Genomic DNA, 19154 nt, shown 5'->3' with positions numbered 1-19154 from the left:
GTGGGCCCACGCGGTACACCCGATCTAGCTGAATCACTTCATGCACACTATTTGCCAAAATGTCTGTGAAGATTTGTTGGACTGTGCCCCTTAGATCTTTGTCTTTCACTGTTTCCGTGAGGTTTTTAATACTAATATTGGAACTTCATGAGCGGGTTTCCAGGTCTTTGCACTGGATCTCTAGATTATGTGAAAGGCATGCCAGATGTTGCAGGACTTCCTCGCTTTTTTGTGCTTTTTTCTTCCATTTGTTGTACCACTTTTTCCAGCGTGTCAGTTCTTTCTTCCAGTTTGGCCACATCCACTTTCAATTCCTGTACCGATTGTTTCATTTCTTCTTTCAATCTTTCAAACTGTGTGTGAAAGGAGGCCATAAACTGTTCTTGGAATTCTTTGAACCATGTTTGCATATCTTCTTTGCTTACCGCCATTGCTCCTTCTGGTCTTATCTCTGGCGTTTGTGATTTATGGCTAGTTCCGCCACTTCTCGAGTGTGTTGTGCTTTCAGAACTGGGAACAGCTGTTTGATGTTCGGTTCTTGTCTTACTTGAGGAGTATGTAGAGTCGCCGGCACTGCTTTCCTCCTTGTCTTGGACATGTGGGCTCTGTCGAAGTTTCTGGCGTGTCCCTGCTAATTTGTCCCGTGCTCCGATTTTGCCCTGGAGTGGGGGATTCGCTCCGTGGTTATCTCCTGCTGTTATCTCGCTCTCCATCCCCTTCCTAACTCTGGGTAGAGTTTCTCCTTGCTGATGTTCCCCCACCTTAATTAAGTTCTGATCTATCGAGGCGCACTGCTGCTTTGCCTTCTCTGTATCCGCAATCCCCTTCTTTTGATTTTCCAGGCCACCTTTATTGGAGTTTCTCTCCTTGATCTCATGTCCCTTCTCCGTGGGGCATTGCCCGTTAGTTATGACTGTCCCTTAATTCTTTCTTGCCTGCCCGCTGTCTCTCACTTTATATTTCCTGGGACACGTTCTTTCGGTGTTCGGTGGGGGGATGATCCTCTCCCTTCCCTGAGGCGAGGATGTCTCCTCTCGCTTCTAGCCCGGCTCCAGTGACTCCTTTGTTGTGGGGCCTGCCTGCCCCTCCCACGGCGGGAATCGTCACGGTTTTCCCGTGGCCCCTTTCCGTTCGTTTCCGGCGTCAGAGGTTGCTCACCGTTGGTTTTTTTATTTTGGTTCCAGAGCGGAATCTATTATTTCCCTCAATGTTGCTTTATTTTATTGCTATGGCTGCGGCCCGGTGGGGATAGACGCTCACGCATGTCCTCTTCCCCCGGCCGCCATCTTGGAATCCCCTGTTTTTTATAATTTAATAATTACAAGTAAAAAAGATATTAATTGCACATTGAGTATGCAGGTTTTCTTTTTGTTTTTTTAGAAAGTGCATAACAAGGGTTATTGATACACTCACAATAATAGCTCTTATTCCCCTAAATGTGACATTAGGTGATGACATGCATCCATCAACCTTTAAACTAACAGATACCCGATGCGTTTCGGATAGTGATCTATCTGTTTTCAAGGAAACTCATGCCATATTATCAATTCATGTAAAATATCACATATTGGGCCTCATTACGGGCCCGGTGTTACCCCTGCCGGCGCTACCGGTGGGTTGCCGCCGGACCTGTAAAACTTTACCAGTGCCTGACTTCCCAGTGCCACCGGCTCATTACGAATCCGGCATCCAGGAAGTGAGGCGATGTTACATTTGCAAATCCCCATTCCCCTATGGAAATGGGGACACGGAAGCACCAGCACCGTTTTTTAACGGTGCCGGTGCTTCAGTGGCAGTTTTGCTTACGATGACCGATGCGCCCGGCGGGGTCAGAGCTGTTGGGCTCAGCAGCTCTGGCAGGCACACCCGTTATATGCCTGTCTAGAAACAAGGGTGCCGGTAAGCTTACCAGCACCCTTATTTCCGGAACAGCAAACTTGGCATGAGGCCCATTAATCCTTCAAGAACAACCCCAATCGTTCTCAGCAGTAGGTTCGCCAAACTTCCAAATATGCAAATTCAATATACATATGTTCTGTTCTCTGTAAATTCAAAAACTTAAAGAAATCAGATATACTGTGTATTACTTGTATTTTCGACAAAGTCCATGAGTCTGGGGGATTGTAGGTGCTCATCTATTCGGACTGATGGTCAAATTAAGGAAAATGTATGTAACTACTGTTAGGCAGAAACCTGTGCAGTTCCCCAGTAGCTTTGCTGGATTTCTGGAGTTTGTTTTTTTCTCCTGCCAAGAGTGAGACTCTTTTTCTCCCACTCTTGGACATGATTTATGGTGTTCCTTTGACTGTTAATGTGTTTTTATGGGCTATGAGGTCCTTTACTCCATAGGGTCTCGTGTTTTTTCTATGTGTGTTACACAGCACCCTCCATGCAGTACACAGGGGTGTCATAGTGACACCCCACCATAGACTCCATACCCTGGGACTGATTACTGTCTCCCAGGGCAGGTAAAGTCACCATTGGCTTTAATAGTCCCAAATTATGAACAGAAACCAGTACAAACCATCCTATTGTCGACGTACTGGTCGGGGCAATTCGATTGCCCCGGGGTCTATTAGTTGAGGGGGCACGTCTCCGTCCCCCCTGATCGAGTTTTGGCTGGTGGCAGTGGATACTACTTTTTATATTCGACCGCAAATATATCCCTATGGGATTTTCTCATTGTTCGAGGCTACCAACTTTAATTATATAATTCTCATAGCCTCAAACATACCGCTGGTTTATTTATTTAATATTAATTCGCCGGTTGGTATTTTTTGCCAGGACTCGATTCTAAAATGGCATTTGTGTTCTCTTCTGTGACTCCAACCCAAGTCGAGCCCTTTGTTCCACTTTTTGGCAGGCTTCTCCACAGAAGCCTCCAAAAGTGGTGCCACTCTGTCTGGGTACCACAGGGGGTGTGGAGGGGGTTTAGGCACCCTGGACTGAGTTACCTTGGTAACTCAAGTCGCACTCTTGTGTGATTGGCCCAAGTGGTGAGCCGGCCGGCTCACCACTTAACATGTTTGATTGACAGCTAGGCTGAGTGAATGGGGGTGTGCTGCATAAAAGCAGGGCTTTGGGGACTGGAACTTCAGAAGTCGCCACAGGACCTGAGAATCCGACGAGGGAGAAGCTGAGCCGACCTACCACGACGACACCACCGGTGGAGCCCTGCGGAACCGACTCACCACTTCCCGACGACAGAGAAGATCTCCCGGCTGGAGAGGCTTCTTCCCCTGACTGGTGGGCACAGCCAGTTTACCTTCTTCTCTTCGCATCCCAGGCTGTCTTGTGGTCGAATTGCCCGTGCCAAGCACCCTGGCAACCGGATAGCCACTTACCACTGGACCGCGAATAAAAGGACCACACCTTTTACCTGAGAACTCCGCGGCTGGTTTCATCCCTGGCAGTGCAACAGACTCCTGTCTTCCTCCCCGACAAGATCCTCTCTTCCCCCGGACGAAGCACCGACTTGCATCCGCTGCCAGGAACAACTGTCCCTGCTGGAGTGTTCACACCACTTAAAGGTACTGTGTCCGCCAGGCCTCCCTTTCTAAAGATTGCCACAAGGTAATAATAATCCCTTAACCTTCTGGACTGGGCTGGCCGCCTTGACCTTCTAACTGATCCCTTTCTTTTGGTCCAACTCTTTTTGAACCTTTGCAAGACTCTTGTGCACTTCAACCGTGTGACCTTGGACACATTTCGTTCTGATCCTCTTAAAGTGGATCCGGCCTTCTGAACTCTAACTTCACGGTTTTACTTGCCTTCCTCTCTTGTTTTGTTCTTATGAAAGTGTTGGGATCAGTTTCATATTATACTCTGCTTTTCTCTTCCTTTTAAAACGAATTATTAGAGTGCCATCTGTGTTAAGCGCTCACCGCTGTCTGAAAATAAGTGGGGCTTTACTTAAGACTTGTCTAAAATTCTTCTAAGGGAGTGTATATCTTTTAGTGACCGTGTTTTTGAATTGCTTACTATTAGTGCCTGTGTGTTTTTCTAGATGTGGTTTTAAATAAATAATTATATCTCTTTTACACCAAGCTCTGGTCAGTGTTTACTTGTTCTACTATGTTCTTTTGACCTATTGTGAATACTCTGTATACTGCCTAACTCTTCTTGAGGGAAGTCTGACTGCTCAGCCACAGCTACCAAGTGAATCTGTGTGGTACAAACTGCTACCAAGTGGGTTTACTGCCAAACACCTGTAGTCTTAAATCTTTTGCAGTGGTGCCAGAGGGAACTGCACAGGTTTCTGCCTAACATGTACGTAGAAGGAACTGACAACTTCCTGTGAAATTATGCCTTCATTGTTGCGTTGCTCCTACGGTGAACCTCAGGACTGTGTAACAATCAGGGACAAACCTTTACAACCAATGTAACACCTTCACGACACTGCCTTTAAGAGCCCTGACTTGGTATATTTTGTTGACAGGTGCTTGTTCTGGAGATGAAACCGGGAAGCTGGTAGCATGGTATGCAGTTTCCTCACCGCAAGCGGCTGAAGAAAGTGTTAAGTTATCCAGTGTGGTTTATACCAAGGTTGCAGAACTTATAGCCCAAACCTGAACATGAAAATTAGCAGAGCAGCTAAGTGTTAATATTGGGCCTCATTATGAGTTTGGCGGTGCGGGTAAAATGCGGCAGTAATACTGTTACCGCCGCATTACCACACCACCCAACTATGAGTTTGATAGAAAATTGGAGGATTCAACTCCAGCTATAAGCTGGAGGTAAATCTGCCACATTTCCACCAAATTTGGGCAGAATTACTGCCGGCAGATTTACCCCCGAGGCCATTCTGCTGAAACCCTCCATGGAGTCCTATGGACTCCAATTAAGTGGGGACTAACACTGCCTCTGCCACTTGTAATTCGGTGGTAATATCGCTGAACCGAGTGGCAGTAACAGTATTACAGTTTGGTAGTTTCTCTGCGGATTACCGCTGAGATAACACCAAATTCATAATGAGCACCTATTAATATATACACTGGGCCTCATCACATCCCTGGCGGTAGCCGTGCCTGTCACACAGGCACGGCTGCCGCCAGAGTTGCAGGCCATTCTGACCTTGGCGGACCCTGTATTTCCCCATTGCCAGGCGCCGGAATCCATTACTCCCCATTCCTATTCGAGCTCCATAGGGCTCAGCGGTAAATGGGGAGGTTGGATGCTGTGCCCGCAGGTGCCTTTCTGCCCACCAGGTTGCACCTGGCGGGCAGAAAGGCACCCACGAGCACAACTTGTAGTTTGCTGGTCCGGGAACTACGGTACTGGCAAGCTTACTGGTACCGTAGTTCCCGGATCGGCAAATTTATGAGGCCCACTGACTCAACTCTCACTTTGCCTTAGATCTGGCACACAACTTCCCATTTCCCTGCTCATCATATATAGTTTTAATGAAGGCATTGCTCTCCTGACTCCCCTCCTTTCCTGCAACAATATCCTATTCTGAGCAAACCACTCTCCAACCAGTAACATCTATCTTCAAAACGTGTCAGAGACAGGACACTCCTCAAAACGAAATGAAACGTCTTATTATATGTTATCTTGTATATTCATGTAGAAATCATGGGTTAGGGGTCTTCAAAATCTAGCCTTCCTCTTCAAAACCTAGACTTCACATTGAGTATGCCATGAGGATCCTACAAAGTGGCCAGTATCCGATGATTTGGCTCTTGATCGTTCTTTGCATGCAAATAGTTTGATGTAAAGTAAAAGTTACTAACCGTAGTGACTACTGGACTCCTAGTCCATATTCCTCTTTCCCATATACTTATGAGTGCTGTTCCACCCGGACGGACACCCATAAGACATTTTCCTCAAAAAATGTCCCTTTTGGGTCGGAGCCCGCATAAGTGGGGAATGCTGGCAATCTAGCACTACCCACCGGCAACGACTCACACTCTCTTTTATCCCTGTGTTAGACGGACTAAGCTAAGTAAATATGTTTAGAGAGAACAAGGGTGTAGGATGGGCCTATGGAAGAAAGGGGAAATGGGCTTGGGGTGCAGTAATAACTACATAGACTAACCTTTTCTTACTCCTACCTCTCGTCTCCTTTCCTCCATACTTATGGGAGATTACCAAACAAATCTCCTAGGGGGGAAGTAACAAAATAACGCAAATAGTTTCCACAGGAAAAGCTAGCCAAATCTAGTGGCTGTTCTGGAGATGGAATCCATGCAAAAATGCTTGCAAATGGCAGAAAGGGAAGATCACGTGGCCCCCTCAGCAATAACATCCGCTGGCATCTACTTTTGAAAAGCCACAGAGACAGCCTTAGCTCTGACCGAATGAGCATGTATGCCTCTAGACACAGATTTACTGAGAAGCGAATATGCCTCTGAAAGGCAAGCTATAATCCAGCATGCAAAGTATGCCTTAGAGGCTTTCGGCCCAGTTGCATGCCCCCAAATGTAACAAACAGATTGTCATCTTGTTATGTAGTCTTTGGTACTTTGGGTCTCTCTAAATACAACATCCGTGCCCTCCTTACATACAGGCTATGTGACACCCTCTCAGCTTACCACTGAGGATCCGGGAAGACTGATATGAAAGAAAGAAACTGCATTTGGTGGAAATTTAGGATTTTCACAAATAACCACTTTGTCCTTACAGAATACAGTATATTGTCCAGAAGAAGAGAAAGCCTGTATTTCATTTACTCACCTAGCTGACATCACTGCCACAAAAAAGTGGCCTTCCACGTAACTAAATGTATATCGGCAAAGTGCAACCAGTGTGTTTGCTGTGTGAAGATTCTGGTGGAGACTTGTGTGGCTAAGTCTTTCCTCAGTGTTGACTCAGTGAAGGTGGACTCCGGGTATTTAATCCTTGCTCCCAAACAGATTGCAGCGGAGTGTGGTGAGTCCGTTTGCTGTGTTAGCCCTGCTTCTACGCTTCACTGCTTGTACACTCCGGTGTGCATCCATCTCTGTGAAGAGACAGTGAGGAAAGAGGGATAAGAAAAACTTGTGAAGCCCCCCTTCCTGTTCCTCGTTCCCACTGTGTGAGAAACCTGAAGGCGTCTCCCTAGCTAGTCCCTGTGGATCTGTCATCCAGGTGGCCAGGACACGGGCATCGCTATTGGAAACATTTCCTGGGGGTGGACCAGTGGGGGTGGATCGCCTGGATCGGGGGTTCTCGGGGAGTGGGACACCCACAGGTGAGACACGGTATCCCCCTTCTTTTACCACCTTTTTGACATCCTACCATATAGGTCGTTTGACCCACAAATCTTACCCATCTCGTCTTTCGCAGTCTACCAATCATTTTCTTTCTTGTGACACCTTTTCCCCATCCTACCCCGTAGGACACTTGAAACCTCTAACACCCTCTTTTTCCAATACAAATACTTTTTTTACTGTAATAGAAAACAGACTAATGTTAATGTTGGTTATCTGACATGTCCCGATAATAGGGTCAGGCAAGGTCAGAAAATTAACCTAAATCGCACACACCTGACGGCCCTTTCCTTTCCCTACAGAGATAAAGGGTGGAGCGAGAAAGCATACTGCGAGAACAGCAGACAGCATTATGAGACGGCTAATCCGACGCAGCAGTTTAAGAGAAGGAAAAAGGCAGCAGGAAGCGAGAGGGTGGCGAGGAGAAAAATGACTTTGCCCTTTTCGTCCCAGACCCACAGAACCTTCGGGGAGGAGAGCCTAAGACCACGGACAATAGCACAAGTGTCGTGCAGCAGATGTCAACAGTACACGGAGCATGTTGACACCGATAAGTGGAAGCGAGGGAAATTCCTGCTACCATGGTACTGGCCTTGACTCCAGTAAAGCAGAAAGCCAAGCGGTTCATCACAGCCGGTGAGTCGAGGGGAGAACTGATAAGAGCCAGGCTGTGTTGAATGAGGATTGCAAGGTGGCAAGTATGAACTTAGTTTATTGAACTGGGAAAGAACTGTAAAAGTGTTGCAGGGAGACCAGATGTAGAGGGAACCAGCACCACGTGGGTGTGGCACCGAAAGACTCTGGAAGATCCCTGTTTGAATGAAACTACAGAAACCGGAAGGCCGTAGGAGAGCCGCCAGAAGAGGTCATAGCGGTCATACTGGAGGTCTAGTAAAATCGTTGTATAATAGAAAGACTTTGATCTACAAATCTGAGAAAGTAAGGGAAGTGAATGCTGCATGGTGAAAGTAAAAGGGAAGTGAATCCCGAGACCATTGAGAATTAAAGTTAACACTTCTTTATTTTCCTGAAAACTATCTACACCCTTTTTTGTATTAGTTGTGAGGTTGGCAATAGGTTTCTTAGTATAGGCCTTTTTGTTTTGACACAACGCCACTACGACTGCCTTATATTTCATTTGATGGTCAACACTTGTTCCCATCTTAGATTTACGTTTAGATTAGGCATTTTTCCAACCTGCATACAACATTTATTGTTCAATAAACACCCTTGAACTGTGATCACTTGTGTCTATCTGTGCTGTTGTCACCATGAGTTCCTCACAACTGATAGCAGAGACCGATTGGAGGATCACAGGATTGGAGGACCGCAGGACTGGGAAGACTGGGTGAGTCTTGCACTACACAATTTTGTAAACAGCATTCATTACAATCGGGCGGAATGCTCTTCTTTATTTTTACTTTCCGCTTTCTGCTCGCAAAGATCCAGCCACACCATTATAACAATATCCGGGAAAACTGCTTTGGTGGCAACATGTAACATCAATACATAACATCAGTGATACCCCCCCTTAACCCTACCCACCTGCTGACTTTGGAAAAGACTATTGGGAGAAAGGGTAGGAAAATCTAAAATGTACAACCTGAGAAGTTCCATTCTGAAAGATGATCTAAGGGCTCCTGAACTGGAGGACGCTCAATGCCATATGGGATAGCAAGTATGGATTCAATCAGCCGTGATGCTAGAAATACCTATAACTACTCGTAGAACACAGATCTCCTGTAACTGAAGAACGGGCATCGAGAATAAGCTTTCCCATGAGAGTTCGCCTGATGGGGAACATTTGCAAACAGAACTTGGAAAACATGCTATCTACCTCTTCAATGAAAGGATCTATAAATAAATCTGGCACCGAATACAAAGAGAACACGTAGCTTGAGTGCTATGGATAATCTGTATTTTACCACAAACACATCCCAGCAATGCCAAGGGGTAGATATCAACTGTTACACTGAAGTCATGACATATCGGGTGGTGGATGTGTTCAAAGACACCTTAGCCCGAGTACCCCCAAGGTCTCTAACTTTATACCAATTAATGGCAGTACTAATATAAGAGAGAAATCCAACTCCCCATCAATAGGTCCAAAGACGTCAGCCTTTTCTAGGCCCTCAGACACAACGCTGACAGCCCTGAGTTTTGATTCTAAATGCATTGGTGAATGTTTTTGAGTCCCTGAAGAGTGAAGTGCAATCACGCTTGGGCATTCTGTTAGAATTAACGAAGGAAGTCAGTGGCTATGAATCATCTTTCGTGAGATTGAGTGGGGCTATTAACAATTTGATAAGCTTACAGTTAGAGGCATTGAAAACTATTAGTCTGGAACAAGTGTCTGAGATAAAATAGCTGAAAGAGAACCTTTGCACTTTCAAGGATCAGAGTGAACAAATGTGAGCTGAAACAAAAAACGTACAAGAGTTAGCTAAGAATAATCGGCCAGAAGAGAAGATTCCTACAACCAATACTGATGGTAGAATTGTGGACTCCTTCGTAGAAGACACCCCTCTTTCTATGTCAGTGTTGGAAGAATTTATGAGACTAGCACAAATTGTGGAGGAGCCTGAGAGGCGACCGAATTGCGTAGGAGAATCAAATGTACACACAAGCTATTCTCAGAGGAAATTAGCTTCAGCTTCTTTGTTCACCTCTGATCAGGATGTAGCAGAAAGTGCCGAGAATGAAAATTTGACTCAGAATGCCCAACATGAAATTTAAAGCAAAATAAAGAAAAACAAGAAAAAAAGATTGGTGACTGAAATCACTTACATTGAACAAGAAATACAGGCGACGGATTACTAAATACAAAATCAAATATGTGTTAAGCAGAAAAAGTTGGGAAAGAGGAACTTATTTAAAGCACTGAACAAAATTACAGAAGAAAAACAGACAAATAAGTCAAAGGAAAAAACGCAAAGGATTTCCTTTGGGCAACATGTGGATATGAGCAATGAGACTGCTTTGAACATACAACCGTGTTGTAATAAAAACACGTTGAGTGCAGAATGTTGAAACATACTGTAAACCGTCAACTAAAGTTAGCATTGACCAGTCCTTGCCTCTGGCACCTATCTTTTGACGAGGAAAAAAATCACTAAACGATACGGCCAAGGATAAAGGATTAAGGGCTAAATCCCCCGGGAATAATATAGATAATTCCCCACTTATATTAGTGACTGCTAAACATCCAATGAGGGCCTCCAGCAATGAAGAAAGAAGAGAACAGATGAATGGGGGTAATCAGATGAATTTGTCCAATGAACAAAATAAAATCTTTGGTGAAGATAAATTAAGATCCGGTGCAGAGATTGTTCCAGTGACTAGTAACACAAACTTAAAGCAGTCTTCGACTAAGCCATTTGCAGTGCCTAGAATCTGGCTGAGACAGACGAACTTTAATGAAAGACGTAGACCATTACATTGTGGTACTATATTATCTTTTACTCGAAAGGTGCCTGATCTATATCTGTTCTCCACTTCAGACATTGATCTTATATCTTTCCCTTATCAAAAAGTGACACACATTGTTGAAATTATACTGAAAAACAATGTGGGCACTGAAGCAATGTTAATGTCCGCAACTGATCTAAAAATCTGGGTATAGAGGTATTTGATTTGTTACCAAAACTTGATGTAAACCCACATTTATTTTGGGTTTCTGTGTGGAGTTTGGGCATATTTGTGTGCCTGGCATTTTTTTTGGTTTCTTTCTTTGTGCTCCCGGCTCGAGGAGTTGCACTGGGGACACATGGTATGTTTCACCGAGAGGTGGAGCGAGCGTATGTGTGAGGTGATTTCACGTAATGGCGGTCGGGAGCTCCCTTCCCGACTAACACAGGTGCAAGGTTCCGCGGGGGAGATAAACCCCGGAGGGGATCCGTGACTTGGAGAGCGACGGGCGACAGTTGGGGGAGAAGAGAGGGATCACAGCGGGCTGTGGTGCCTTCCTTGTGAAGGGCAGTTCCCCTGAGAAGTTTGCTTCAGGGCTTTCAGCTCGCTCTCCCCTATCAGGTTTGAGACTGCGAGCCGGTCAGGATCCGTAAGAGGGTGGAGTTGACTGGTACGCAGGCTCACGCGCCAGAGCTGCGGTGAGGGGCAGAGCCTGTCCTACATCTCCAGAGTCTGATGGAAACCCGAAGTAGGAGAGGAAAAGTGCGAAGTGGTGAAGGGAACGGACAATTTGCAAGGTGGGTTCGCTATATCAAGTGCATATTGTTGCACTGGTGGCTTGACCGTGTTTGGAAAGTCGAGTCAGAAGGGGCATATTACACTGCGTGTGCTGTATAATAAGTAGGCATGTTTTGTGTGTACAGACAGGCCTGCATGAGGTCGTACAGGGCTTGTCATATAACGCACAGAGTAAAACGTTTATTCCGTAGCCTCTGCATGTGTTGCTGAGGGGTATACGTCTCAGGCAAGCGTCGGGTGTCCCTCCGGAGGCCCAGGGTGGATTGGGGTTGCTTTTTTTCCCCTGTTCCTACCGGTCAGGGTAAAGTTTGACAGGGCAGTAGTCCGGGGCAACAAGTCAGGCACAAAGATAGGCGGCGAGCAAGGCCCTTGTTGTTTTGTTTCCCCACAGCGCAATACCCCAGTTGTGGCGCATCCAATCTGTGGGACGGTTCCCATCCTGCATTGGGATAATGAAGGGGTGGAAGGGTACATTTGCTGAAGGGAAAGGATGGTGTGGCCCGATGCCATTCTGGTGACAGGCTTAAACAAAACCCTGTTTTCCTACTGGGCTAGGGCAGACCTGGTGCCATTTATCTGCACGCCCACACATCTTAAAATAGGCGGTTTCTGTGGGGTCTGACAGGTCACTTGGGACAGATTACATACCCAACCGGTAAAAAGGGGTAGTTGTTGGGGAACTGTAGTCTGATTTGTGTATATGTTGGTCGGAGTCCCACATGCTGTGTGTCTGGTGGTAGTCTGCAGCTACCAGAAGCTTAAGGATACTGGTGTGGTCTCAGTTTAATACAACTGCAAAGGGAAGCCATTACTCTCACAGTAACTGAATTGATGTTATTTAATTATTTCTTTGTCAAATGTGAATGAACTTGCGCCCAACACCCATCCTCCCAGAGTACTGAATTGATGCTATTTAATTATTTCTTGTGAATGAACTTGCGCCCAACACCCATCCTCCCAGAGTACTGAATTGATGCTATTTAATTATTTGTCAAATCAAATGTGAATGAACTTGCGCCCAGCACCCATCCTTCCAGAGTACTGAATTGATGCTATTTAATTATTTGTCAGATGTGAAGGAACTTGCTCCCAATCACCCCTCTGCTCAGGTGACCCAATTGATGCCATTTCATTATTTATTATCTGATGACAATTAACTCATGTTAAACATAGTGCCTATTTGAATTATGTGTGAAACCTACCCATTCAATCACCCCTCTGCTCAGGTGACCCAATTGATGCTATTTAATTATTTAATATCTAAGGTAATGGAACGATGGCATTTAAGTATTTATTTATTCCATGTACTAACTGAGGACGCCCCCTTTAGGGGCCCAGTCGTGTAATATTACTCATGTGATACAGAGAATTTGTTTTACCAATTCCGTTATATAAAAGGGCTGTTCAAGCTTATCAAATGAAATAAGACTGTGGGGGTCATTCCGAGTTGGGCGTTAAGGGAAAAACGAGGCCGGTAAAGGATTACCGGCATCGTTTACCTTTACGGGCCATTCTGACCCTCTAGACCGTTATTTACGGCGCCGTAAAGTACGAGGCCGTAAATAGCAGTCTCGTGGCGCACGCACAACACCCCATGCCGAAATTAGCGGCATGGCGTAAACCGGAGCTGATCCCAAGTCATGCGGACATGCAAAAAACGGCCTCTACAAGGCCGTAAAGTACCTTACCGGCATGGAGTAAATACCAGCATCGCCGAGAAGGTGTTAAGAACCCTGAGCAGTGTTTCCAAGAGGCACAGGTGCACTCAACCAGCACAGGTGGAGGCAATGGAGTCTGGCACAGCACAAAAGGAGCACACCCACTCACCACACCCCCTCCCACACCAAGATAATACCAATTGTAGCAGGATTACTGGACCTGGAGGCCCTGCTTGCAAGGCAGCAACGACAACAACAGCAACAACAACAACCACAGCCCCCACCACAGAGGACACACAGGAGGAGAAGGAGGGTGAGACAGGCCCAGCATGCCCTACCGGTGCAGCCACCATTACCACGCCGGCAGCCCCCAATCCCTCACATTAGAGCCTCCACCTTCAACCTCACACCAGAGCAGATGCACACCCTGTACCGCCTTGACCGGGACACCATCACCACCATAGTGGACCTGACACATGACGACATAGTGAGCCTCATAGAAATCCACACTGCAATCCCCCCTCTACTCAGGGTAGTGTCTGTTCTCCACTTCCTTGCCACAGGCACGTAGCAGCATACAGTGGGGCACATGCATGGCATACCACAGGCCATATTTCCACATATACTCAACCAAGTGCTGGATGCCCTCATCAAACACACAAGGGACTACATATCCCTACTCCGGACACCCCAGGAGATATTGGATACATAAGTTGCTTACCATGCACTGGCAGGCATGCCAAATTGCATAGGTGCCCTCGACTGCACCCACGTGGAACTGGTCTTTCCACATGCAATGGAGGTGGCGTATCGCAACCGCAAGCAATACCACTCCATTGACGTCCAGATGGTATGAAATGCCAGTAAAGCCATCACTCATTGCTGTGCCCGATACCCCCGATCAACACATGACCCCCTCGTCCTGCAGAACTCCACGCTACCACGCTATATGGAGCAACATGCTGCACAACGTGCCTGGCTGCTTGGTGAGTCACCTGATTGGGCCATGGAAGCGCATTGGGGCCATGAGTAGGGTGGATGCATACCCCAACTTGGTGGGAAAGGGGGGGTGCATACTACACCTGTGTGGGAATGTCGACGCCGGTGCACGATGTGCACCCCACAGAACACAGTGCCCCAAGGCAATCGATATGGCACATGACTGCCTAACCTCACAGCGATGCTAGAATGTAGAAAATACAACACTACTTGTCCGACAGGTAACCTGGACCAATACCACAACACAAGCACCACTCATCGGCGGACCTCACACACCGTAAGGGCATCCTGCACCATGCACTGCATATGCACTATCTCGCAGCCTCCTGCATCCCACCACACAAGACAGACATCCCTGGGAGTGCATAGAAGTGAGCCCAACAGGAATACAGCAGCGTGTCACTGGTTCCGCACACCCATAGTAGTGGTGAAAGTCAACATGGTACTGATCAGTGCAGTAAGACAAGTATGCTACTGACTACAGTCAACACCCCCTGCCACCAAATCTCACAGAACCCAACACATCTATGAATTCAGGCCAACACTGCTGCACGCATATACGGTGCACGTGCAACAAGATGTGAGTACACACCATAAGCCATCTTGAAGAAGCTACCCCTCCATCATTCCATGGCACAGGACACATAGCCGGCCCAGTAATGGGGTTGATGCAACCAGGGACATGTGTGTATGGCCAGGAATCACCAGCTGCCATGCAAGACTGCTACAGTTCGCCACCATCAATGTACAAACACTTACCTTCATTCCCCTTCCATGCAGGTGATGGTGGCTACCCTTTGAAGCCGTGGCTCATGGCCTCTATCCGCAACCCACAGAACAGGCATGAGGAGGACTACAATTGAGCCCATACCCGTACACGGGTGGCCATAGAGCAGACATTTGGCCTGTTGAAGGCACCATTTTGTTGCCACAGCCGTTCGGGTGGAGCACACATCACCAGCCACGAGAAGGTGACCAGGATCACCATGGCATGTGTAAGGCTGCACAATATGTGCATCCGTCGGAACGTGCCACTGCCCCCTGACCTGGGACTGCTACCACCAGATGATGATGAGGGGGTGGATGAAGAATTGGCAGGACAGCATCACAGTGCAGATGCACAGGAGGGATGTGCAGTGTGGCAATCATTGATTGGACAATATTTCTGACACTCAAGTCAGCTGAGGGTGTCAGGATGACAGGGCATCGGGCACTGATTGTGGGGATACATGTACACCATGCACTGTGAGTCATTAAAAGACACATGCACATTGATCAATGTCCACTCTGATATTTATTTATGCACAACCGGTGTATTGTATTAGTAGGTTCACACGTGTACAACAAAACCTCCACCCTCACCCCCCAACTCCCATACACACCCTCACCCCCCTCCCCCCAACTCCCATACACACCCTCACCCCCCTACCCCCCAACTCCGCAACAGTAGTCCCGTGTGGCACATTGAGGCCACATGTGGCAGCATAGTCTATTGATCCATGCTCCCGGTCGAGGGGGCATGTTCCTGCACCGCTGAGAGTGCAGCAAGCGGCGCGCTGGGCTTGCCGGGGTGGGGGGACTGGTTGTGGGGGTGTCCTCCTGCTGAGTCGCAGGAATGGGACGTGCTGCCACAAGGGCGTCTGCAGTGCGTCCAAGTGCCTCACATACATGGTTGGTGCTTTCCGTGAACACCTGACGCATTTGCCTGAGCTCCTCGAGTAACTCCAACCTGCCCTGGCGGTTTTCCTCATTGAAGTCAGTGATGAGGGCAGTGAGTTGTCCTGCACGTAGTGCTTCCTGGGATGTGTATCATCCCGGCTGGGGATTGGGTCGACATGCCCTGACAGGGCCTCGAATGGGGTACTGGGCACAGGATCTGCGTCTCCCGGTGTATCGCCACGTGCACTTCGGACTGGTGTGTCACCCTCCCCAGAGTCCATGCACAACACCTGGGGGACATTGCATGGCTAGGGGGTGTATAGAGTGGGGTAGGAGTCCTCCTCTGATGCCCCACAGATGGACGAGGGGCTGTCGTGGATTTGCAGAGGGCCCGTGGCTGCCACCTCCCCAGAGATGCTGGACTCCTCTGACCTTGGTGTGGTGATTGTTGCAGGCGCTGGTGCAGTGAGGGATGGGGGTGGTGCAACCTCAATGGGCCTTGGAGGAGCTGTGGTGGTTTTGTCCTTCCTGGCCGGTACGCGGTGGTCCCTGCCTTTGGCACTGGATGTGGTGGGACGGCTTCTCTCAGGCTCATCGCCCTCATGCTCACTGCCTGTGGGTGTAGAACAAAGGTACAACATGAGTGGTTGTGTGAGACGCTAATGTCATTAATGGCAGCATTCACATTTCAGTCATTTTGGATTGGTGGCATTTTGGCCGTTACTACATCACTGGTTTCTACGGATGTGTCGGATATGTACGCAGGTGTGGGAGTCACTAATCCTGGCCTGGTCATGTGCAGTCTGACTCGCACACTGCCAAGCCTGCTGCACAGTGTGCTTATTGGGATGTGCTAGTTACTGCACTGTGGTTGGTGGGCATTATGTGGTAGCACTTGTCCCTTGGTGGCAGTTGTCTTGCCATCATCAGAATGGGTGGAGGGCAGTATGACAAGGTGCATTGGACGGGGCTTGGAAGTGTATTCAACATGTATTTGCCATTGGCGGTGTTGACTTTGGACCCTCACCTCCATCAGCAGACGACGGAGCCCCACACTCCATTTCACCGACGCCCTCGATTGATTCTGTGCCAATCAATGCAGCGCAGGTCTCCTCCCATGGCGCTAGTTTCATTGGTGAACTTGGTCCATCTCCAGTCAGCAGTGCCTGGCTGCGGTTGGCTGTGAGGATGCTCCGTACCCTCAACCGCAAGTGGTCCCACCGCTTGCGGCAGTCCCTGGGGGTGCGGGGGGTGGTGCCTACTGCGCTCACCCTTTCAGCAAGTTCTGCCCATATGTTTTTCTTCCGGACCACTGCCTCTCTGCGCATGTCGCTGCTGAACACTACGTCTGCGTGCTCCTCCAGGTGGCCCACCATGGCCTGCAGCTCCTCGGGGCTGAAGCGCTGCTTGCGGAGGCGGTCCGCTGACTTTTTCGGGGCTTTGGGCATAGCTGGAGGTTGTGTAGGCCTTTTCCGAGGTTCAGGTTCGTCCCAAGGGTGCTGCCTGGAGAGGATGGCAATGGATTGTGTTTTTAAAGATGGCCGCCGCGCTCCTTCCCGTTCCTGTGCGATGACGTAATTTCCGTATCCGTTAATTAGCGGAGACCGTAATTTACGGTATCCGTAAATTACGATCACCGCTAATTACGAACGGCGAAGCTTCGAAGGCGGTGCTGTAAAGAACGTCTCGCTTCATGCCGCTAAGGGGTTTAACGGGCCCTTTAGCGGTATGCCGCTAGGGGATTTACCGGCATGGCGGAAAGCTCGTGCCCGCGAGGTCGGAATAGCCTGTAAATAGCGGCGTGGTACCAGATCGGACTCGCTCTTTCCGCCATGCCGGTAAAACCCAATACTTACCGCCAACCTCGGAATGAGGCCCTGTGTCTGTTTTATTTAACCAGGTGCACAAGTACAACTGTCTGTCATCAGGGCTGACCTGCCATAGTGGAGGGCCAAATCTCCCCCTGGACAGCCTGCATATACTGATGTCTGCCATAGGCCTTCATATGAGGGTTCATCAATTATCCCCCTGGGTTTTCATTTGCACATGTGTGAATTAATGTGTAAGTATCCCATGATCAGGTTTCCTATTGTTTGCTGCTCACCCCTTACTACACAATCATAGGGAGAAACAACTTACACAGAGATGAGAGAATACAATGGTAAGAGGGACAACAGGTTCTCACGCGCCTTTAAGGAAATAAATACCAGAGAAAAAACGTATGAGAATAGTAAAACAAATCGTAGTAGTGGTATTAGAGATCCATCTGAAAAGGGCAAATCGAAGATTTGGTCAATGCTTTGGGACAATTTAACAGACGGAAGCACACGAAAGCACGCTGTTTGCTGGCAAAGATCCTTTTTGAATTATTTGCTGAGACGATACCGACCCTTTCATCCTCACAGCCTGCACAGACCTTTCCTGCCGCTCAGCGAGCGGGTAACAGAGCGGACATCTTTTGTAGGCACACGGGAAGTTGCCTGACTCAATCAAGCGGAAACTGTCATTTCGTTGGGCCTGCTCTTTAAAGCCCTCCTCTAATCCCACCCACTCCATTTTCAAAAGCAGCTTGTGTAGCGCACACGGAAGCACACGAAAGCACGCTGTTTGCTGGCAAAGATCCTTTTTGAATTATTTGCTGAGACGATACCGACCCTTTCATCCTCACAGCCTGCAAGGACCTTGCCTGCCGCTCAGCGAGCGGGTAACAGAGCAGATGTCTTCTGCAGGCACACGGGAAGTTGCCTGACTCAATCAAGCCGAAAGTAAATATTGAAATTGACATTGAAATCGACCGTCTGTATTAACGCTTACCGCTACCTTTTTTTTCACATGTTCTAAAACTTCCTCTCTCATTTACTTTTAGCTGTCATTTCATTGGGCCTGCTCTCTAAAGCCCTCCTCTAATCCTGCCCACTCCATTTTCAAAAGCAGTGTGTGTAGCACACCCGCCCGCACACACGAAAGCACGCTGTTTGCTGTTCGCTGCTTTGGTGATGGAGATGGTGATATAATGGCATATACTTGCTAAATTATATTTTGAACTATTGTGTGTAGTGATTAGAGGAAACTAGAAAACACCCATAACAAAGAATTTTTATGGTGAGCTGTCTCTTCTGATTCCCTTTTCCCTCTTTTTTTTTTCTCTGTTCTTTTCTGTATGGTGAGTATTTAGGCATAGTTAGTCCATACGCACGTTGACCTGCACATGCACTTATTCTAATAACCTAGAAGTGTTAACCTCTCAATCATTCTCATATATTTGAGCTTCTAACTTGACGTTGGGAGCTGTAATTACATTATTGTAGCCATGGCTGCCGGCCTTCGTAGTAAATGCAATGATCTAGGCACTATGGCAGTTACATCTTCTAATATTGATTTGCTTGTCTGTCGTGGACATACATCCTATACTGAACTTCCTCCCTTAGATGCACCGATCTCT

General features: G+C 47.7%; 1 protein-coding gene and 1 long non-coding RNA gene across 3 annotated transcripts in view; one reads left to right on the top strand and one right to left on the bottom strand.

Annotated features, from left to right (window-relative positions):
- The window catches only part of TEKT5 (tektin 5), a 1542713-nt gene that overhangs the window by 238364 nt on the left and 1285195 nt on the right, over window positions 1–19154 (bottom strand). The window lies entirely within an intron of this gene.
- Window positions 11135–19154, top strand: part of LOC138569000 (uncharacterized) — a 242472-nt gene continuing 234452 nt past the window's right edge. Inside the window, exon 1 of the long non-coding RNA XR_011303047.1 lies at window positions 11135–11395. This is a non-coding gene — a long non-coding RNA (uncharacterized lncRNA). The remainder of the gene's footprint in view (window positions 11396–19154) is intronic.

The sequence above is a fragment of the Ambystoma mexicanum genome, chromosome 2q (assembly GCF_040938575.1).
Source record: "Ambystoma mexicanum isolate Mex_15411 chromosome 2q, UKY_AmexF1_1, whole genome shotgun sequence".
Taxonomy (NCBI): domain Eukaryota; kingdom Metazoa; phylum Chordata; class Amphibia; order Caudata; family Ambystomatidae; genus Ambystoma; species Ambystoma mexicanum.
This window is presented reverse-complemented; position numbering and strand designations above follow the sequence as displayed.